This window comes from Oryctolagus cuniculus, chromosome 1, assembly GCF_051225735.1.
Source record: "Oryctolagus cuniculus isolate XC-2025 breed Fujian yellow rabbit chromosome 1, ASM5122573v1, whole genome shotgun sequence".
NCBI classification, from domain to species: Eukaryota; Metazoa; Chordata; class Mammalia; order Lagomorpha; family Leporidae; genus Oryctolagus; species Oryctolagus cuniculus.
The window spans coordinates 23,937,178-23,961,209 of NC_142867.1; the positions used below are offsets into that span (position 1 = coordinate 23,937,178).

The 24,032-nt window shown below is 37.9% G+C and overlaps 1 long non-coding RNA gene across 1 annotated transcript in view; it reads right to left on the minus strand.

Annotated features, from left to right (window-relative positions):
* LOC149128320 (uncharacterized) overlaps positions 1-24,032 on the minus strand; it is a 37,442-nt gene that overhangs the window by 13,305 nt on the left and 105 nt on the right. The window contains exon 2 of the long non-coding RNA XR_016212662.1: positions 22,738-22,806. This is a non-coding gene — a long non-coding RNA (uncharacterized LOC149128320). The remainder of the gene's footprint in view (positions 1-22,737; positions 22,807-24,032) is intronic.

A 24,032-nucleotide genomic window follows, 5' to 3' on the forward strand; every position in this document is an offset into this window, starting at 1 on the left:
TGAGGCCAGAGTGCTGTTTAGGACATCCACCATTCTATGAGTCTGCTGTGTATCTTACTTCCCATGTTGGATCGTTCTCTCCCTTTTTTATTCTATCGGTTAGTATTTGCAGACACTAGTCATGTTTATGTGCTCCCTTTGACTCTTAGTCCTATCATTATGATCAATTGTGAACAGAAACTTAAGAACAACACTTAAGAATTACTGTTATTGATTACAGAATTCAACCAAAATTATTAAGTAGAACAAACAAAAAAAAAATACTAAGAGGGAGAATGTATTAAGTTGTTCATCAATAGTCAGGGCAAGGGCTGATCAAGTCACCATTTCTCATAGTGTTCATTTCACTTTAACAGGTTTCCTTTTTGGTGCTCAGTTAGTTGTCACCGATCAGGGAGAACATTTATTTTTTACTTTATTTATTTGAGAGGTATAGTTACAGACAGTGAGGGGGAGAGACAGAGAGAAAGGTTTTCTGTCCATTGGTTCACTTCCCAAATGGCCTTATGGCCAGAACTGCACCAATCCAAAGCCAGGAGCCAGGAGCCTCCTTCCGGTCTCCTACATGAGTATAGGCTCCCAAGGACTTGGGCCATCTTCTACTGCTTTCCCAGGCCATAGCAGAGAGCTGGATTGGAAGAGGAGGTGCTGGGACTAGAACCGGCGTCCACATGGGATGCTGGCGCTGTAGGTGGAGGATTAACCTACTGTGCCCCAGTGCCAGCCCCTTTAAGGTGTTTTATAAGTAAACTTTATAGTAACAGGGAATTCTCACATGCAAGATCTATAATTCTTGCATTGCTATCATAAAGTTACTAGGTCCCATCTCACAAACAGATGAAAATGGGAATCAACCCAAATGTCCATCAACTGAAGACTGGATAAATAATTATGGGATATATATATATATATATATATACACACACACACACCATGGAATGCTACACAGTGATAAGAAAAAGATGAAATCCTGTCTTTTGCAACAAATGGATGAAACTAGAAAACATCATAGTTAGTGAAATAAGCCAGTTCCAAAAGGACAAATACCATATGTCCTCCCTAATGTGTGGTAACTAATAGAGCACCTAAAAGGTAATCTATTGATGTGAAATTAATACTTTTGAATAGCCCTTGTCCCTACTATTGAGGAACATGTTTTTTAATATACTATTTGATGATCTATTTAGTATGGAGTTTATCTTATATGTATAAATTTGCTTGAAAGTAGATATTAGTAAAAAATAAAAAATGGGAATAGGAGAAAGAGAAGGAAGATGTGTCAGAGTGTGGGTGGGAAGGCTTATATGATGGGAAAAATCACTATATTCCTGAAGTTGTATTTATGAAATTCATGGAATTTATAAACCTTAAATCAAAGGATTCTGGGGGAAAAGAGGTGGGGTCTAGGGAGACGAAATCTAAGCCTTAGCAAGTCTGCTACACTAAGATCAGCACCTTAGTAAGTAGTAAATGAAGAATTGAAATAGAGATTCTTGGTTAATAGAATAAGAAAATCTAGAGAAATATTCAGATTTCTCTGAAGCTTCTGGGCATGCAAAAATATCTCAATTTTTGTCTCACCACCTTTCTCACTGCTTACAAAATTAACAGAGGTCTCTGCTTTGGAAGACAATATGTGCTTCTCTCAGGATCTATCCCTAGTTTCCCCCTTGGATACCACGTAAACAGTTGGGATCAGATCCAATTTCTGGCTATGGATGCGCTAGACTTGCTAAAGGATAAAAAATACTATGACTAGAATAAGCAGAAACACAGATGCTGGCAGGAACCAGAAGGGCAAGCATTAGGTTAAATCCTGAGGATACAGGACCAAAGCGAAGAAATAAACACTGAATATAAAGTACTGAATAGAAAATTGGATAAAGAAGAGTTTCTTGATTATGCAGGACTCTATCACAACAACAGATTTAAAAATTTTTTTATTTCTTTATTTGAGAGGTAGAGCTACGGACAAACAGAGGGAGAGACAGAGAGAAAGGTCTTCCATCCACTTGTCCACTCCCTAAATAGCCACAATGGCCAGAGCCAGGAGCTTCTTCCAGGTCTCCCATAAAGGTGCAGGAGTCCAGGCACTTCTGCCATCTTCCACTGCTTTCTCAGACCATAAGCTGAAAGCTTGATTAGAAGAGGAGCAGTTGGGACACAAACCTGTGCCCATATGGGATGCTGGAATCGCAGAGTGGAGGCTCAGGTCATTAGACAACAGTGCCGGCCTGAAACCAAATTTTAAATCCCTGGTACAGACCCTAGGGAATAGTTCAATCACTCTGTCAAGATGATTCTTGGAAATGTAGACAAAGATCTCCATGCCACAAAAAGAAGAAATAACAAAATGAAAATAGAAAATATACTAGACACATTGAAAACATGGATAAAGGGATTAAAAGGATGGGCGACAGAGAATGCTAGAAATAATATGCTAAATAGGTCAGGATAACTCAGCAGTTGACAATGTCCTAAGGAGGGTCCAGAGAACGGTCTGCTTTCTTGTGTGACAAGGAATGCACCAGTGCATTGGTTGGTGCCTATCTTCTGCATGTCAGCTATAATAGTAGAAACTGCTACTACAGAACTAGGCTCTTTAAGATCAGAGGGGATGATCCTGAAGTAATAGATGTTACAGATAATCTGTCCAGTGTTGTGATCTGAGTTACTTTTCAGACCTAGGACATAGTTATTGAAAATGAGGATGAATTATCAGGAAGAAAGACTTTTAACATGAAATTTATTCAATAATGATATTCTCTCCCAGTCTGGTAACTAAAATCATATGTTGAAGAAAGGATAATTCTTAGACTACTAGGGTTGTTGGACAAGAGAGTGAGTGTGCACTGATACTCAGAGACACCCAAAGTGTCACTACACAATGAAGGTCAAGTGATAAATGGAGAGATTTTTCATGGCCAGTCCATGGTGGTTGTTTCCATTTCCAACACTATAATTAGAAAGGATTTACTTGATAATTTAAACAACACACATATTAGATCCTGTGTCTATAGGGTATGAGTCAATTTAAGTAGGGAAAATTAAATAAAAGCCTCTGACTTTGACTCTTTTTATACTCAACCAAGATGGTAAATCAAAAACAATATCATATCTCAAAATAAATGACAGAACTTAGTTTACCCTTAAATTTCTAATGGAAGACCATGGTAGCCTAGATTTAATTCTGCAATTATCCCCTATAAAAGTCAGAAGAGTCCAAGAGGATCAAGTAAACTTCCCAAAACTCAACCAAGTAGCAGCAACTTGCTAAAAATGGTCTATGTACAAGAGCAGATAAATGTGACCTAAGTAAATATTTGCAGCTATTAATCTGGAAAATATTTTTCTTTCCATCCCCATAAAGACAAGAAGCAATCATCATATAAGAAGATATTTAAATTCTTACTCAGGGTTTTTCTCAACTCTCTCACTCTTCATGAAATAATTTTGACCATATTATTATTCCATAGAACCTCACATTGACTTAAAATATCAACAACATATTTTAATTATATACATGATCAAGATATTTCATGAACATTAATAGCTTTAATAACACATTTTGCATCTGAAGGGTGGATGATAAAGTTTATGGCATTCTGGGAATCTTTTGGAGTTCACTTGCCTGGAACAGGCAGGGAAATCTCATTCAAAATAAAGGAAATTATTGCATCTCCCACCCCTAGTGCTAATAAAGAAATGTGCTCTGAGGTATCGTTTTTGATTTCTGGAAGCAGCATATTCTACATTTTTTGGTAGTTGTTATAATCTATATGCAGGGTGACAAGAAGGCTTTGGTGAAAGCACTCAGGTCTGTGAAGACCATGCAGCTGAAAAAGCCATATTGCATAAGAGTAAGGGAAAGATAACTATAAATTTATAGCAAGCAGTAAAACGAGAATTACAGTATAAGCTGAAGAAAATTCATGCCATTTCCAGTAGAGAATTATGTGTAACTTAAAGAAACACCTTCAGGCATGCTAGTGGGTTTTTAGAGATGGACCAGTTGATGATAGGACAGGCAGCGATTAGACAGCCGGAACTGCACATCAGACCCTCAACATGGTAAGTTTCAGTATGTTTAGTGATAAAACACCAGCAGGTGGACGTCATAAAGTGAAAATCACACCAGAAATGGGTCCGAGCAGCTATTCAATAGATGGCCCAAACCCTATGACATCTATTGCTGTTGCACTAGTACTGCCTGTGCAACTCAGACCTGTAATCATATGGATTCCTTTTGCCCACATTAGATGGGGAGAGAAATGCTGCTGATTCACAAATGGGTAGCACTGGTATACTGCATGAGATTAAAAACAGATGCTTGGGGACTGGCACCATGGCACACTGGGTTAATCCTCCGCCTGCAGTGCCGGCAACCCATATGGGCTCCGGTTCTAGTCCCTCTTCCTATCCAGCTCTCTGCTATGGCCTGGGAAAGCAATAGAAGATGGCCCAAGTCCTTGGGTGCCTGCACTTGTATGGGAGACTGGGAAGAAGCATCTGGCTCCTAGCTTCAGATCGGCACAGCTCTGGCCATGGCGGCCATTTGGGGAGTGGACCAACGGAAGGAAGACCTTTCTCTCTGTCTCTCCCCTTCACTGTCTGTAACTCTACCTGTCAAATAAATAAATAAATAAATCTTTTAAAAAAAACCCAGCCTATCTTAGTCCATGTATCTGGCTGGAATAAGATCGCAAAGACTGAATAACTTAAACGGGGACAAAATTCATTCCCTACAGGTTTGAAGGCTGAGAAGGGCAAGATGGGGATTTTAGTATGAGGACCTTCATGCTTCACTCTCACATGGCAGAATGTTGGAAGGCAAAATGACAAATGCTATGTAAAGTATCTTTTTTTTTTAAAGAATTTATTTATTTACTTGAATGTCAGAGTTACGTAGAAAGAGGAGAGGCAACTAAAGTTCCATGCATTTGGAAATTCTGCTACATTCTTTACTTATCCATGAATTACATTGTTGCAGTTGACTTTTTTAGTAGTAAATATCTGATATTTCAATAATCTTGTATTATAGTTAGTTTTATATTTGATATTTTAATAATGCTCAAGCTTCATTATTCCTTTTACATTTCTCTTGTTACAAAAGCTACAAAATCTTAGTGACTCTATTTAAAAGGAATACATGCCTTTTTACCGCAATGTAAACTTAAAATATGTTATCTCAAAAACTCAAAAAAAAGAAAGGAGAAAGAAGGAGAGTGGGAGGGAGAGAGGTGGAGGGGAGAAGGAAGGAATATTATTACGTTCTTAGAGTTGTATCTACGAAGCACATTGAACCTGTTAAAAACTAATTAAAACTTAAATACAAAATTTTGTAAAATTTTACAAAAGAAAATGGAATACACTAATATTATTTATTAGCAGGTTGTCTGCTCGGTTTGGTGTGCTACTCCTCCAGGGTGAGTCACTCACTCTTGTGTGCTAAAGCTGTGACTTACTCCACATTTCTGGATAGAAACTGAGTCAGTTCCTTGATTCACTTTCAGGAACAGAAAATCGTTTCTACAGAAAAGAAGCAATCGTTTTCTTAGCAATAAAGTTATTGAACATACTGGCTGAGTAAACAGCTCTGTTTTCTCCAGGGCACATTCAGAGGAATTGTTAATTCTTATCATGGAATATGACGTATTTTTATGTTTTATCCTTGATAAGAGAACAAAAAATTGTACAAGCAATTTTAAGCAGATTTCATTGTAGAGGTTTCAAATATGCTGACTGGCACAAGACTTTCTGGGTAAGTCCATTGACCTACTTCATTTTTTTAAGATGATTAATAGTAAAAAATAACTTTCTGTTTTATAGTTATTGGAAGACAGAGGGGGGATGGAGGGGAAAGGAACAGAAAGAGAGAAGAAGGGGGGGGGAGAGAGAAAAGAGAGAGAGAGAGAGAGAGAGAGAGAAATCTCCCTTATGCTGGCTCACTCCCCAAGTGGCCACAAGAGTTGGGAATAGGAGTTCTGAAGCCAGGAGCCTGCAGCTCAATCCAGATCTCCCACATGAGTGGCAAGGACTGAACTAGTTGAGCCATTACTTTTGCCTCTTAGGTTTTACTTTATCAGGAAGCTGGAATTGAAAGCCAGAGCTGAACTGAACTTGGAACTGAACCCAGGTACGTTGATGTGGGAAGCAAGTGTCTAAACATTTTAATCAATATGCCAAATTCTCACAATTAAAATAACTTTTTTTTAACATCCCATTCGTGTTTTCTCTTCCTACAAACCCTTTCATAATTTTGTCAGTTTCAGAATTATTGTGTAAAAGTCAAGTGTAGAAACTCTCCTGAGCCATATCATCTCATCTAAAATTATGCAGGAGACGTGTAACATGATGTGGAGGCAAAATTATGAAGCAGAACTCTGCTCTCCCTCCAAATCAATGTTCCCCTCTTCCTTCCCATCTCTGTTCTTTCTCCCCTTTGTCAGTTTTTTTTTTTTTTTTCTTTTTAGGGTTTTAACTCTAGTCTAACATATTGTTGCCTCATACTTAGATCACGGTGATAATCTCCTAACCAGTTGAACTTCTTCAATTTTCTTTCCACTCTTAAATAAACCCCTACACTCTGTTGCCAGATTTATGTTCATTATAGAATGTTTCCCATTACTACCTGGTATATGGTAAGCACATAAGAAATAACTGCTCACATAACTGATGATTCTGGTGCTCAAATACCTATAGTGAGCCGGCGCCACGGCTCACTAGGCTAATCCTCTGCCTTGCGGCACCGGCACACCGGGTTCTAGTCCCGGTCAGGTCGTCGGATTCTGTCCCGGTTGCCCCTCTTCCAAGCCAGCTCTCTGCTGTGGCCCGGGAGTGCAGTGTAGGATGGCCCAAGTGCTTGGGCCCTGCACCCGCATGGGAGACCAGGATAAGTACCTGGCTCCTGTCATCGGATCAGCGTGGTGCACCAGCCACGGCGGCCATTTGAGGGTGAACCAACGGCTAAAGGAAGACCTTTCTTTCTATCTCTCTCTCTCACTGTCCACTCTGCCTGTCAAAACCAAAAACAAAATAAACAAAAAACAAAACAAAACAAAAATACCTATAGTGGCCCTCTATTGCTTAACAAATTTAACTTGAAATTAAACACTATAATTACATGTTTGGTGTAGATGAAAGTTATCATTATGATGAAAATTAAGACTGAATAATAATTTGGGTTCCACAAGTTGACATCAGACTATTGTATAGAATGTCTTGAATTTTCTACTTATTGTTTGTTGAATTCTTTATTTAATAAAGGGATAAGCTTGTAATTACAAGGAAAAATTGAAAGTATGTCATTGTAAAAATGAAAAGGAAAAGAAGAAAAGAAGAAGGATGGAGTGTTTGATGGGAAATATCATTTGCTCTTAAAATTATATATATGAAATACATGAAATTTGTTCCTTTATATAAATAAAAAATAAAAATAATAAAATTAAACAACTATGTGCTAGGTAATGTGTTGTTTATTTTTTACAAGTGGACAAACTTACACATTATTTCACAAATAGGAAAACAGATTTAGATAAAATAATCTGTTCATGATCACCAAGCTGATAAAAATAGACCCGGAATTCAAAATGCACTTAATTGATGATTGTTTTGTAGTGCTTTTCTTTTTGAATAGAGATGATAATATTCTAAATTTTAAAAAATTAACACTGCATAAATTTCTCTTTATAAGAACCTGAGTTCAGCTGTAGATTAAGAATATTCTTTCTTTGGTGATGAAGGCTTCCAACTACCCTGGAAGATCTGAGGGATTTGGGGAACCCGGGAAATGCATCCTATATGCAGCTGTGAATTGAAGCTTGGCGTGAGGGGCTTTGACCACAAACTCCAGAACACACAACAGTCTTCCATCCGTCAGAGTTATAGAGACGGTGAAGTGTTTAAAGAAGTTCATAAACATCCAGGGATCCTTCCATATTCACATAATTGCTGTACCTACCTAGGAATCCTTTCTTAAACCAAATTGAACCTACTGAGTTAGCAAGTAACTTCCACACACCCTGGCATTTCATCTCCACACCTTTCACCTCTTCCTGCTTCTTTAACAGGCTGATAAGGAAGCCTGCGGGAGCTGGAGGGGCTCAGAAACCACTTCCCTCCTTGACTCCACTGCCGCTTTGTGCGCTGCTTGATCTCTTGGAGATTGCCAATGCTGGAACAGCAGTTTTGACTTCCCTTTGGCCTGGGCAAATCATAAAGGGAACTTAAAGCAAGAAATATTTTACAGTATTTCCCCCCCTCCTTTCAGGTCCCATGATAGCTGTCTAGTCCACAGGTTGAGGCTAATGCACATGGAAAGGGAAAGCAATCATCTCTGCGTGTGCTCTTCTGACATTTTGATAAGAGCACAGGGATGGGAAGGCAGCACCACTCGTAAGCTATGCTTTTAAAGGCATAGCTTTGCAGTGCTGCTCGGAAGGCTCAGTGGGCTCCTTTCAGTCTGCTGGAGAGGTTGAAAGCAGAGGAAGAAAAATCAGACCCACAGAAACACACTGTCAGGTGTGGCAAGCTGCTTCTATAATTTATTATATTCTTATATTTATTAATAATTCTATCCATTTCTGTGTAAAGAAAATGGTACTTTTGATTTAAATTTTTATTAGGGGAGGTTTTTCTTGGCTATTTGGTTGTTTATAGAATTTGAATTTATTTAAGACTTAGAAAGTACTTTTTTTTTTTTTTTTGACAGGCAGAGTAGACACAGAGACAGAGAGAAAGGTCTTCCTTTTGCTGTTGGTTCACCCTCCAATGGCCTCCACGGCTGGCGCACTGCGGCCGGCGCACCACGCTGATCCGAAGGCAGGAGCCAGGTACTTATCCTGGTCTCCCATGGGGTGCAGGGCCCAATGACTTGGGCCATCCTCCACTGCACTCCCGGGCCACAGCAGAGAGCTGGCCTGGAAGGGGGGCAACCAGGAAAGAATCTGGCGCCCCGACCAGGACTAGAACCCTGTGTGCCGGCGCCGCTAGGTGGAGGATTAGCCTATTGCGCCGCAGCATTGATCAATATAATTTTATATATCATAAAATAATATAAAATTACTATGTTATATTAATTATATACACAATTATATACTATAGTGATATTTTTAGTAAAAAGTTTTCTTTAAGTGGAAGATTATTCAAACCTCAACATGGACAAATTAATCATCAGGCTGCCTTGGAGAGGAGGTATCTCTCCTTTCTTCTCAGTCCAGAAGGTAAACACTGCTGAATTTTTCCAGCCATTTTGTACAAAGTGGCTCCTGATGCCAGGCCACTAGTTGGTGGAGGCTTCATATCATTAGGATGCTTGAGATGGTAATACCTGGATTGATCTCTGAAAGTGAATGTGAATTACCTAGAAGAAAAGAAGAGTGAAGAGCCATCCAAGCTCCTAGGTTGGTGGCATGGAGTAGATGGCCATGTTCTGAAGGGAAACCAAAAGGTCAGGTTGGCTGGGACAGACAGGAAGACATGACATAGTTTAACCTGGAGTCAGTCAGAGACCTTCTTAGAATACGGATATTAACTAAGCTACTTCTGTGTCTTAAAAACATTCTATTAGAACCTTATTATTCACATCAGTGCTTCTTAAATTTTTCCATGTGCATTCCCCTTAAAAGCAGAAAAGGAGAAAATATCTGTGGTTATCTAATGGACTCTACTTGGAAATTCTTTTTTTTTTTTTTTTTTTTTTTTGACAGGCAGAGTGGACAGTGAGAGAGAGAGACAGAGAGAAAGGTCTTCCTTTGCCATTGGTTCACCCTCCAATGGCCGCCGCAGCTGGCACACTGTGCTGAGATGATGGCAGGAGCCAGGTACTTATCCTGGTCTCCCATGGGGTGCAGGGCCCAAGTACTTGGGCCATCCTCCACTGCACTCCCTGGCTACAGCAGAGAGCTGGCCTGGAAGAGGGGCAACCGGGACAGAATCCGGTGCCCCGACCGGGACTAGAACCTGGTGTGCAGGTGCTGCAAGGCGGAGGATTAGCCTAGTGAGCCATGGTGCCGGCCCTTTTTAGCCTTTCCATTTCACATTTTATTTTGAAATTTGTGCAGAGTTACAATAATATATATTTAAATATAGCAAACTAATTCATACCTACCTTGCTAATGATTTGAATACAAAATTACATTTAATGTTGAAATGTCAATCCAGGTAAAACCTCAAGCAATATAACTGCTAACTATTTTATTCCTATGTAACATGGTTAAAAACTCAAACTTTAAAGGAAATAGGGAAGTGAGGATCAAGTACAGGCTTTTTCCTTACTGGTTGGGTGGCCTTGGGCAGCTTCATTAAACTTTCTGTGACCTGATATATCCTCAGCAACATTACCTAACTCACAGAGATATTGGAAGAATTTAATCGGCTCATGTTGCCTTTGGCATAGATCCAGCAGAGTTAACTCTGTATATAGGAAACTGGCTATTGTTATTGTAATAATATTAGTATATTTATATTAACTATTATTACTGCAATTCCCATTATGGTAATTAGTTTGAGTTACAACTATGGGAGAGGACATCAAGTGAATAGGATGGTGCCAGCAGGTCAAATGAAGAAATACAGGCTCACTGTGTTCCTAAACAAGTAGATATTCTCCCATTGCTTCCAACCCAGTGTCTAATGGGCCTGGACATCCATTGCCTTAGGGTCCAACAGTGCTGAAGCCCCACAAAGCTGGTGCTGAGCAGACAGCAGGATGAATTGCCTCTGGCACAGCATGCACTAATAGAGTGCACTGGTAGGCTGAGAGGAAGGGGGAGCAGAGGGAGGATGTATTAATGATGAGCCTCCTACAAAAAGGGAAGAGATCAGGGAAAGATTAGCTGAACTGCTGATCTTGCATAGGGAGACCAGCTGTGAGAGGTTAATGGAACATTAGGAGAAGAAAGAAATCCATAGACAGCTGGCTGCTACCTGGGATGATGGCTTTGAGTCATCAGATTCCAAACCACCATATACAACAGTCACAGCTGGAGTTGGAGTTATGACCCTATCACTGCAAGGTTTGCTGAAACAGTTTGTTGACCTGGCATGTGGGAGCCTGGGCTCAAAGAGACAATGTGTTAATTCATAGGGTGCTGCCCAGAAGCCCCTGGCTCCTTTCTGCGAGACTAGTGTCCTACAGGGTGGTACATGACCCAGAGGACTTCAAGAAGAGGTTTTTGGATGTTCTGCTCAGTCTATTCATATACTCAATGCCCAAGACAGAAAGTCATCAATTTTGATCCGGAAGGAACATAAGAAAGGTTTTCTGATCCCTGAAATTAACTTATGGCATTTTTAATAATTTAAAGAAAAATCTTAAATTTTTGTTAACCCTTTTACAACTGATTGTTCATGGCATAGAAAACTCCCTCAGACAGACTGAGAAGACCTTTGCCTTGGTCAGCTACCGGCTTCCACTTCTCCAGGAGATCCTAACCAACTTTTGAAGAAGTGTCGAATGCCTATTGATATTAGCTCATGGGGACTGTAATCAGTCAAAAGAAAGAGCCAATGTATGATCAAAGGTTGGCTAATTCAAATGGTTGTTCTCTGGAAATGAAAATTGAAGCAAAAAATATATAGAGAGAATATTTTAGGATTTCATTGGATCCCAGAGGACACTGGAATCTACCTATTAATAGACCACTGTTGTGTTTTTGTTTCCTATTCGCTTTAGCTGCCTTTGTTTTTGCAAATTTTAAAGTATTACCACAATCTTCCAGGAAATGTGAGTTGCCAATATCTTTCCAATAATAGTTTAGGCTTTGGTGGAAGAAACCTAGGAAAATGATAATTTTTAAGACACTAGATGCAATTCCACGTTTCTTTCTTGTCTCTGAAAAAGTACCGTGGGAAACAATTTAAGGAACAACTTTGAGTCTATTGTTACATAGTTTTAAAATACTTTCTCAAGCTTCATTACTTTATTATCAACATAAAAATTGACTTTTAAGAACAGATTATAATTACTTAGACTAAATCTGTGGTAGAATGTTTACAAGAAGGGCTACAATAATTCCTTGCATCCTTGTGCATGCACAACTTTGTATGTTTTCACCATTGCAAATAGGTTGTGGCACCAAATTTGTTTTTCCAATCTTTGCATCTGTATGTAGACATGTGCCATTTTGGCCAATGTGATATTAACGAATGTTGCATAAGGAGAGACTTGCAAAGGGTTTGCACATTGAAGCTCACTGTCTTGTTTGTAGTGGGAAGACTAAGACCAAGATGAGAAGAAGCCTGACTTAGCCTGGATACATAAAGAATTGAAGCTCTGGGTACAGCCTGGAGAAGGTAAATTGCATTAGTGTGCTCCTTGTATAGCATCCAATCATACCTAAATCAACACATAACCTAATGCTCAACATTATCTCATTAATTTCCTGCCAAGTTCTGAAGACCTAGGTGAATCCAGTCCTAACTGGTAGCCCAGAGAATTATGCACAAATGTAATAACTATTGTTTTACCTTTGGATGGAGAGATTTTTATTTGGCACTAAATAACTGATACAGAAATTAGTATCAAAATGTGAATGTTATAACAAAAGCTTAAGATATGTTGCATTACCTTTTACACTGGGAAGAAAGAAGAGCATGGCAGAGAGACTGGCAGCAAAGGCTGGACAAATTGGCTATTGAGGACTGCAGAAATGGCAGCCCACATTCTTTATGTGAAACAATGCAAGTCTACAAGGAAAAGACTTGCACAGAAAATTTTGTTGCCTAAAATATCAGAACATGTGGTTTCTAGAAACAAGACAGCTCTCCATAATGGTATTCATAATTTCAGAAATCAGATAAGTCATGCAATAGAAATGCCATCTCTACTCTTATCATGAAAAAAAATGAGATTCTATTCCACCACATCCAGAATAAAAACATATAGAATTATAAACCTATAAGACTTTGAGACACCAAACTGCTTTTACTGTTACTATATTTGAATAGTGGGAGGGATCATGGACACTTCTTAAAAGTAAGGGTTTACATAAAATATATTTCAGGAAAATGCTGAATTTTTCAAAATGAATGTGTTCATATATAGATAATATATACATGCACATAGATACTATTTTTCATGAAAACAGGAAAATTAATGTCACATATTGTGGGATTCATGACAATGATCATAAAGTGAGATTAAAAAGATATATTATCAAATAGATGGTAAATTCAGTGAAGACAGTATTTCTAACTGTATAGACTGCACAGTTTGGTAGTTTTCCAGAAAGAATCACATGCACCATTCTTTGGATTGTTGTGCCTCTGAACACATCCAGAGAACTTGGATTTTAAGATCAAGAGCATTAGACAAATCAAACTGGAGGCATCAGAATACCTGACTTCAAAGCATACCACAAAGCTATATTAATTAAAATAGCATGTTACTGGCATAAAAGCTAACACATAGATCAACAGATCAGAATAGAAAGCCTAAGAAATTAATTCATGTAGATACAGCCAAATAATTTTTATTTAGTATTATAAAATTATTTTTAAAGATTTATGTATTTATTTGAAAGTCAGTTATATAGATATAGATATAGATATAGATATAGATATAGATATAGATACAGATATAGATAGATATGGAGAGAGAGAGAGATCTTCCATCCACTGGTTCACTCCACAGATGGTTGCAATGGCCTGTGATGGACCATCATCTGGGTCTCCCACATGTGATGGCAGGGACCCAAACACATGGGCTATTTTTCTCTGCTTTTCCCAGACCATTAAGGGAGCTGGATGGGAAGTGGAACTGCTGGGACACATAGTGGTGCGCATATGGGATACCAGCATCACAGGTGGAAACATTACCTGCTATACCACAGTGCTGGCACCAGAGCCAACCAATTTTTGATAAGTGCTCAGACCATAGTATACAATAAATATAATCTTATCAATAAATGGTGCTGGCAAAACTTGATGTATATATGTAGAAGAATGAAATTATATCCATACCTCTCACCATATACAAAAACCAACTCAAGATGGGTCAAAGACCTAAATTTAAGACCTGATCTTTAAAGCTGCTAGAAGAAAATATAGGAGAAACACTCCAAGTCATTGGTATAGGTGATGATTTCATTGATAAGAACCCTAAAGCACAGGCAACAAAAGCAAAACTGAACAAATGGAACTATACCAAAATCAGAAGCTTCTGCACAGCAAAGATATTGATAAACACAGTGAAGAGACATCCAACAGAATGGTAAAAAAATATTTAGGAGTTACCTATCTGACAAAGGATATATCAACAACTTAAAAAGCTCAACAATTACAAAAACAACCAATCCATTTAAGAAATGGGCAAAGGACCTCAAGAAGCTGTTCTGAAAGGGAGAAACATAGTTAGTCAACAAAAATATGAAAAAATGCTCAACATTGCTAGTCATCAGGGAAATGCAAATCAGAATCACTTGAGACATCACCTCACTGTTGTCAAAATGGCTAAAATAGAAAAGACAGGGAGTAACAAATGCTGGCAAGGTTGTGGAGAAAGGGGGGGAACACTTATACACTGTTGGTGAATGTAAATTAATGCATTATGAAAATAATGTGTAAATTACTTAGAAAATGAGAAGTAGACTTGCCATATGATACAGCAGTCCCACTTCTGGATATATACCCAAAAGACTTGAATACAGTGAATCAAAGAGATACATGGACCACCATGTTTATATCAGCACTGTATATAATACCCAAAATTTGAAATCAACCAAGGTGTCCATTATTATGTGAATAAAGAAAATGTGGTATATATATACATATATACATTGGAAAATTATTCAGTTATAAAAAAGAATGAAATTCTTTCATTTGTAGTAGATGAATGGAACTAGATGACATACTGTTGAGTGAAATAAGGTAAACCAAGAAATACAAGTACTACATGTTCTCCCTTATATTTGAGAGCAAAAAATATAAAAACACAAACCGGCTGGTGGCGTGGCTCACTAGGCTAATCCTCCGCCTGTGGCACCGGCACACCGGGTTCTAGTCCTGGTCGGGGTGCAGGATTCTGCCCTGGTTGTTCCACTTCCAGTCCAGCTCTCTGCTGTGGCTCAGGAGTGCAATGTAGGATGGCCTAGGTCCCTGGGCCCTGCACCTGCATGGGAGACCAGGAGGAAGCACCTGGCTCCTGGCTTCGATCAGCACAGCGCTGGCTGTGGCAGCCATTTTGGGGGTGAACCAACGAAAGGAAGACCTTTCTCTCTGTCTCTCTCTCTCTCACTAACTCTTCCTGTGTGTGTGGGGGGGGGGGACCAAAAACCATAAAAAGAGAGAAAAAAAGAAATGTCAGTGTGTATAACTGTTGCTGCAAATATAGTTTTATAAATATTTTTTAAACTTTTGTCAAGTTAATGATTAAGAATATTGTACTACTATAGTTTTAATAACCTGTGATTACTTTGAAACTTACTGTATATGGGTGAAATAGCCATTTTTTCCATTTGATTAATGTTTATAGTCCATGTCTATATTTCCATTAAAATAATAATAATAATGAATCATAGAGATAGAAAATAGAATAGATGTTGCCAGGGACTTGAAGGAGGGGAGAATGGAGATTTGGTGTTTAATGGACACAAAATTTCTCTTCAGAATGATGAAGGTCTCTGTGAATGAGAGATTTCTGGAAATGGATAATGTGATACGTTGTGAATGGATTTAATGTCACCAGTTACATACTATGGAATGATTCAAATGGAAACTTTTATGGTGTATATACTCAGCACAATAAACAATTGAAACATGAACTACCAACAACCCAAATGTCCATCAGCTTGCAAATAAATAAATAAATAAATAAATAAATCTTGATTTCTGTAACAAAAACAGCAACAAAAGATCCTGAGACATCAGACAATGTCATGTTGAGATACCCGCAGAATTGCTCAGTCCCTCTCAGAATTCCTACTACTGGCATCACTCTTTCAAAGGGAGAAGCTGATAATATTTTATCAATTTCAAGAGTGTGACTATCATGACCATAGTGTAGCTTCTTGGAATTCTGAATGGAATGTGCAGTCATCTTTAGATGCTCATGTCTTCATAAAATGGTAATCATATTCTTGCTCACTATTTTGTTTCTTAGAACTGGTATTATCTTGGTTATATTCAAAAAGATGATTATGCTATTTTTGAATATAACCAAGATAAAGCAAGTGCTATGGCACAGAGAATAAAACTGTTCCCTGTGGCACTACCATCCCATACAGGTGCTTCAAGTCCCAGTTACTAATGTGCCTAGCAAAGCAGCAGCGGATGGTCTGAGTGCTTGGGCCCCTGCACCCACGAGGAAGACCCAGAGGAAGCTCCTCATTTCAGACTGGCCCAGCTCAGGCTGTTGAGTCATTTGGGGTGTGAACCAGCAGTTGGGGGACCTCTGTGTGTGTGTGTGTATGTGTGTGTGTGTTTCTCTCCATAGCTCTGCCTCTAAAATAAAAATAAAAGACAATCTTAAAAAATATTTTTCCTATGAAACTATTTGATGGGACCCAATTCCATCAGAATCAATTGATAATGATAAAAGAACAGCAAAAATCAGTATGTAATTATTATATGCAAGTACTATGCCATGAAATTTCTCCAAATGTTCTATAATCAGGACTATTCTAATACCCATTTAAGATATAGAATAGATAAGAGTTTAGAAAATTTAAATAATTTGGTCAAAATCATACAGTTAAAAAGCCTTTCCACCCAGCCTGTTTGGCAATAGTATTTATTCATGTGGCCCTTAGGCAAGTCATTTTTAATTTACTTCTGACCATGCTCAAAAGAAAGAAGGGAAAATATTCTTTGTTCTCTCAGTGAAAGCTCCCATTTCTCATGAAATCACATTCAAAAGACAGGAAGCGCTTTTAGTACATGACATTATAATATGGTTTAGTGAACTCATTACATGAAAGAAATCACAAAAGGTAAATTTGTGCTACAATCTGCTAGTCTGTTAAATAAATATATAAAATGGGGCTTAAAATATGAGCCTAAAGTCAAATACCTTCTGTTGCAAACAAACTTGTCGTGTCAGTGAAAATGCCCAGCTGTTCTCCCTTTTTCACTCCTGACACCACCCTTCTGTTCCTGATACTCACGGGTTTTTCTTCTTGCTGTCTTAGAAAAGTATTTCTTAAGACCCTGAGGTATCAATGAACCAGAGTTTTGCCAACATTTAAAATTAGAGATACTTTTGTGATTAGAAAATATGAAAAATTTTTCATTACCTCTTCTTTTCATTTCCCATTACTTACCAGAATTCAACCATTGACTTTCACCTCTGTTGGATTTTCAAAATATATGTAATAATAGCTAAAACTGTACTGGGGACTTATTTCTGTTTGATGCAGTTTCTGTATATTCTGTCATTTACATCTCCCTGAACACATAGGAGGCATGTGATATTATTATCATGATCGTTTTACAGAAGATAGGACTCATAGAAAGAGAATTATGTTTATACACAAAACAAGATATTGAACATGGGTTTGAATACAGAGTTTGAATCATGCTTCTTTATGCTGGCCTGCTGTGTAGTATTGCTTCAGAGGCCAGCAATACTCTCACCTGAGTCAATAATTAACTATTGGTCCATTTGGAAGTTTGTAAAAGATGAACATTGTCCTAATCATTTGTCAGTGGCATTGAGAAACATTTTACTTTCTAGGATTTCATTTCTTTGTGTACACAAAATAAAAGATGAGGCTGGTGCTGCGGCTCATAGGCTAATCCTCCGCCTGCAGTGCCGGCACCCCAGGTTCTAGTCCCGGTTGGGGCGCCGGTTCTGTCCCAGTTGCTCCTCTTCCAGTCCAGCTCTCTGCTGTAGCCCGGGAAGGCAGTGGAGGATGGCCCAAGATCTTGGGCCCTGCACCCGCATGAGAAACCAAGAGGAAACAACTGGCCCCTGGCTTCATATGGGTGCAGCACGCTGTCTATAGCAGCCATTTGGGGGGTGAACCAATGGAAGGAAGACCTTTCTCTCTCTCTCTCTCACTAACTATGCCTGTCAGAAAAAAAAAGGTGATTTGTGAAGATATAGGTATTTATTATTGGTTCTGAGAAAGTTTTACTTGGATCTAAACTTTAATATAGTGATAACAGGACCTCTCATGTGAAATGTGGTTTTCAAAGAAGTCTAGCTATAATCAGTTAGCAGCCTTATGCTACATGTAGCACTCTTAATGTTCATATTTATTTGTAGATATTGACTTCCAATGTTAGGTATCTAAAACATTCATAAAAATATATATAATGAATAAAATGCAGGGATTTAAAAATTTTTTACTAAAATAAATGCATTTTTTCTTTCTGTTTTTCCACGAACTTTTTGAAATCCCATCACATTCTATTTACTTACTCCAGAAAGGCAGGTCACTACAGAAATACTCCTTTTTTCAGAAGCTAACTAAGCATTTACAGAAAAATTTATATATATGATGCACTTTTCATTTGTAATAAGTTAGTTTCTTCAGGCAAAATGAAACCTATAGTTAAAATATCAGGAAATACCTTATATCCAGTTTTCTTGGAGAAGAGAGCTTGTGTCATATTTGGAGTCATAAAAACATTCAGTAATACTATCTATTAATTAACTAATTATGATATAATGAGGTATGCTCTGATTTTGTAAAACGATATATATATTTTTGTTAATCTCATCAAATCTAAGACAATGTATTCCAGCTCAGCAATGAAATTTGAATAATAAGGATGTTCATGAGCTGATTGTAGATTTGAGTGTAATTATAATATGGATTCAAAAAATATAAGCAATTTGTGGTATTAGATTCATGGTAGATATCGAATTGTCTCTCTACCAAAGCCCAAGTGCTTGGGGAGGACAAGAGGAAGAAAAAAACATATGCAGTATGGAACATGAAAAAGAAAATAAAAACATTTTAGGAAAAAAAAAAATCCCTGCCCATCTCTATCTCTCTTTATTTTTTGTCCCTCATTTCTTTCTTTACTTCTACTTAGAAAAATATAAAATTGGACAAAGACATAAAAAAACCAATAAAATGTTCTTTTTTTTAACCTGGCAATTGTTAAGTTTTTTATATTTACTTATTTATTTGAAAGTGTTACAGAGAGAGAAGGAGGGAGAGCCTGAAAGAGAGAGAGAGAGAGAGAGAGAGAGAGAAAGAGAGAGAGAGGAAGAATCTTATATCTGCTGGTTTACTCCATAGATGGCCAAAACAGCCAAAGTTAGACCAGGCTCAAGTCAGGAGCCAGGAGCTTCATCTGGGTCTCCCACTTGGGTAGTGGGGACATAAATACATGGGCCATCTTCCACTGCTTTTCCCAGGCCATTTGCCAGGAGCTGGATTGGAAGTGAAGCAGTAGGTTCACTGTCTCCAACTTTGAAATTTTTAAGCTTTTTTGGTTTGTTGCTCATTTTAGAAGTTATTTTATCTGGTTTTATTTTATTTTTTAAATATTTCATTAAGAATTTGTGTTGGTATCCATGACCACATTCTCCCCTTAATGCTCATAAAACTTAATTTTTTAATAATTCAGAATTATTCCAGAAAATGAACATTGAGCTTATAAATGAGGTGTTTCTAAAACTCATAGCCATATTTTCTCACTTTAGTCTTTCTTTTTACTTTTTTAATGACCAGCCTTGTCCTAGCCGACCATCTTTAATCTCAGGTATTGTAACCTGAGTGACCAACGAGACTAGAGAGCAAGAGGTAGCAGGAGATACGATTGGGGGAACACAACACAGGGTCACTGTATCTGTCCCCAGATCCACTGCCCCACTGAACTAGACACCTGAGTTGGTTTCCATACATCAGCTATGAGCTGAGGGAGAACCAGTATCTGGCTACTGGGGCTCACGGATTCGTTGACCTTAAGTGGATCTAAAATATCTGGTCCTATGGAAACAAAGAATTTAGGGACAAATCCTGGGGGTTGTGTCCCAAAAAGAATTCCATTTTGTCAGTACCTTTCAAGCCTTTAAGGCTTAAAGCATTAGCCACTGAGGAAAGGGCAAATAGGAGGGACTTTAGTTGCCACCAACAACTCAGAGAAAAACTTTCCTGACTCTAGGGCTCTTCTCCTTGTCATTCCTTTTCTGTAGACTCAGCAAACTTAAGTAATTATGTTTTGTATAAAAAGAGCCAGAAAATATAGCCTCTTGCATTACTGGGAAAAAAGACTTCCGTCTTTTGTAAGAGAATGGGATTTAACAAGATGGATAACAGAACAAGCTAACTGAAAGGAAAAGCGGAGAAAACATTTGAAGCATAACAAAGATGAGGATGGACCTCAGTCCATCAGCATCCATAAGAGAAATGGACTTCTTTTCCAAACAGAAAAAGTACAGTTGCATTTCAGTTTTTAAGGACTAAAACAATTAGGAGATTAATTACACATAATTTGATAACTCAATTATTTGTAAAACTGGAAATTATTCTCTTTGCAATTGATTTAGGTTGATTATTTCATTCATTTACAGTATGTAAACAATATATTTACTTCTTAATACAGCCATATGTCATTTAATGTTGATGATACATTTGGAAAAATGTGGTGTTAGGCTATTTGTGCAAATCTTCACTGTGCAAGTATCAATAAAGTGTGCTTATAGAAATCTAGAAGCTATAGCCTACTAGACACCAAGTCTCTAGAGTATAGCCTGCTGCCCCTAGGCTACACACCTGTACAGCTGCATGTTTCTTTTTGGAATACAGAAAGCATTCCATGATGTGTGTCTATACACTTCTAATTAGGTTTACTTCCACAACCATCACCACAATCATATGGGTAACATATTGCTATGCAATGTTATGATAGGTACATCACTAAATGATAGAATTTTTCAGCCTCATTATGATCTTATAGGATCACTATTGTATGAGTATGTTTCAAAGTGTTCTTCCAGGAAATATATTATTGTGTAGCTGATAAAGCCACTACCTGCAATGCTAGCATCCCATAGGATGCATGGGTTCGTGTCCTGGCTGCTCTACTTCTGATCCAGCTCCCTGGTAATGGCTTGGGAAAAGCAGCAGAAGTTGGCCTAGGTGTTTTGGCCCCTGCACCCACATGAGAGACTCATATGAATCTCCTGGATCCCGGCTTTGGTCTAGCCCAGCTCTAACCAATACATACATTTAGAGAGTGAAATAGTGGATGAAAGACCTCTATCTCTGGCCATTCCATCTGTCTGTAACTGTTTCAAAATAAATCTTTTTTACAAAAAGTTCTTAGGAAATCTATGTATATATTTTTCTATAATGTGAATTTTCCATGATTTTTTGAGGAATCATCACAGATGTACTTTAATGGAAATGATATATGGCATACAACAGCATTTTAATATTCTTGCTGTATATATTTTTTGACAGGCAGAGTGGACAGTGAGAGAGAGAGACAGAGAGAAAGGTCTTCCTTTTGCTGTTGGTTCACCCTCCAATGGCCGCCATGGCCAGCGCGCTGCGGCCAGCGCAGCATACTGATCCGAAGGCAGGAGCCAGGTGCTTCTCCTGGTCTCCCATGCGGGTACAGGGCTCAAGCACTTGGGCCATCCTCCACTGCACTCCCGGGCCACAGCAGAGAGCTGGCCTGGAAGAGGGGCAACCGGGACAGAATCTGGCGCCCCGACCAGGACTAGAACCCAGTGTGCCGGCGCTGCAAGGTGGAGGATTAGCCTGTTGAGCCCTGGCGCCGGCCCTTTACTGTATATTTTCTTGGTCTTGAACATTTTTTATGCATGTATTTATATGATTTGCTTAATTCACAGTTAAATAAAAGAAAACATTATTAAAACCACAATTTATAATTTTCCTACTTATTCAGTATGTCTACTCACAAATTGAATTTGCCATATATGTACCACCATTAATTTTGATAATTTTACTGAGAAGAAAATAGTGTGTTGGGGGGGCAATATATGAAATATGTTATTTGATTTTTCTAAGTTAAAATATTTGGATCAGCTAGTACTGCAAAAGGGAACATGGGAAAAATGTGTGGGAGTAACAGTTACATTTTATGTGTTACACAGTCAGTAGCAGACTAGGCTAAGGAAGTGAATTCTCTGGATTTCAGTCACAGCTCAAAATTTACAGAGAAGAAAATGTAAACAATTGACATCACGTTTCTGTGATCCCTTGTCTTACCTCTAAGATGAAGTATATTATAATACTCTCAATATCTATCCAATTACACTTGTAAAATTTAACTTTGTTAATACAGGTAATTGTGACAACAGTTCCCAGCACAAGAAAATACTCAAGGATGTTAGCTATTGATAATATTTTGCAACTGGATTATAATTAATAGTGATTAAATATTGTTGACATTGTATGGATTATGGCAAAGACGAGAAACAAGCCTTAACTGATGACATACTCAGAAAGCAATTTGGTGTTTATGAATAATGAAGCTAAAATGATTCTAATGAAGAGTCCCTCTTGTTAAACAAAAGTGAATGGAGCTGGAACTTTCCTAGGCGACCTGAGGCAGCAATGGGACCTGATTATAATTGATTGGAATGTAGTGGCCCCGATGAGGAAATCAAAGTGTTTGGGACTAATGAGGGAGGCTCAAGAGCCAATATTTTCTGATTTCTGACTCTAAGGCTCCTTTCATGACACTTTGCAGTAAACCGACAAAGTCTTAAGTCTGTTTGCACAGTAAAGGCTCTCCTAATCAGGAAATAAATGGCTAAGCCTAATAAATAGAATTACAGTGATTAGAGGAGGATAAGAACACGATACTTACTAAGTAAAGGATGATAACAAATTGTGTCGTTTCATATTTCTGGTCTAGCTGGCAAACATTCTGGTCAACCTATCCCCAGAATTTAGAAAAAAGCTTAAGTTAGCATTTTTCACTTGAATGAATGACCTCCTTAACCTGTGGTGAGCAGTGGAGCGCCCCGGGGGCTTTAGATTTTGTAGTACTGAATCATGGAGTCATCCATTAAATAACATTCATGTTATTTAGTAAGCAAACTATGTAGTTTAATTCATGTTATATCTAATCCTGGTAACGAATTCTATTATATGCTGTTAACAGGTGGGAAAATGTATGCTGTTAAAGGTTCAATAACTTGTCCAAGTGTAAGTGGCAAATAAGTTACCTATCCAGGATTTAATTTCAATGTTCCTGGTTCAAAAGTCCCATCACTTTCAAATATATCACATGCAGTATGATTTCCACTGGTCGGTGTCAGTCGGAATTAATGGTCTTTTGACTTCACAGTTTGCAAATAGCAATTTTACTAACTCCAACAGCAACCATGACAGCACTACTGTTCTTGAGTACTAAAAGGTAATGGGACCATGTGAATGGAGATGAAAACTTGCCTGACCATTTGATAGCCACAGATTGCCTGTGTTCAACCATAAACTTTCATTTCTAATCCTTTTACTACTTCATTTCTAACATATTATGAGTACATCCATGTTTTTAAACAATATTCAGGCAAATAGAACTTTAAATATTTTATTGATATCTTTGTACTGCAGGTCCTTTTGAATACATGGGCTAAAATTCCATGATCCTTGATAATAACAAGGTAGTGAGGATTGGCTTTGGAATGTTGAAACTGTCTCACAGTGTTTGGATATCAATTTCAGTGCTTGATCCTTTTTCAGACGTCTTTCATATTTTAGAAATAATAAGGTATGTCACTAAATGTTTTCCAAAAGTTACAGGAGATACATGTGAGATACATGCATACATATATATACAGATATGCTCATACATATGCATATATAGCACAATATTTATATAGATACACACATTTCTATATATATATATACACGCACATTTTTATGCAGAATTATTCGAGGTGATCTTCAGAACACACAGTAGCTACTACTCAAATATGAGCCTTCACACTTCTCTAAATATTGAACATTGAGATTATGGGAATCCAAAGCACAAGAATCCCTACAAGACCACAGGAATATTCAGAATGTTTTTACCTCTCTTTAGCAAATCGTACACCTAAATTCCAATAGTTTTCCAAGCTAAGTCTGGTATCACATCAGCTAAGTATCATCAGGCAA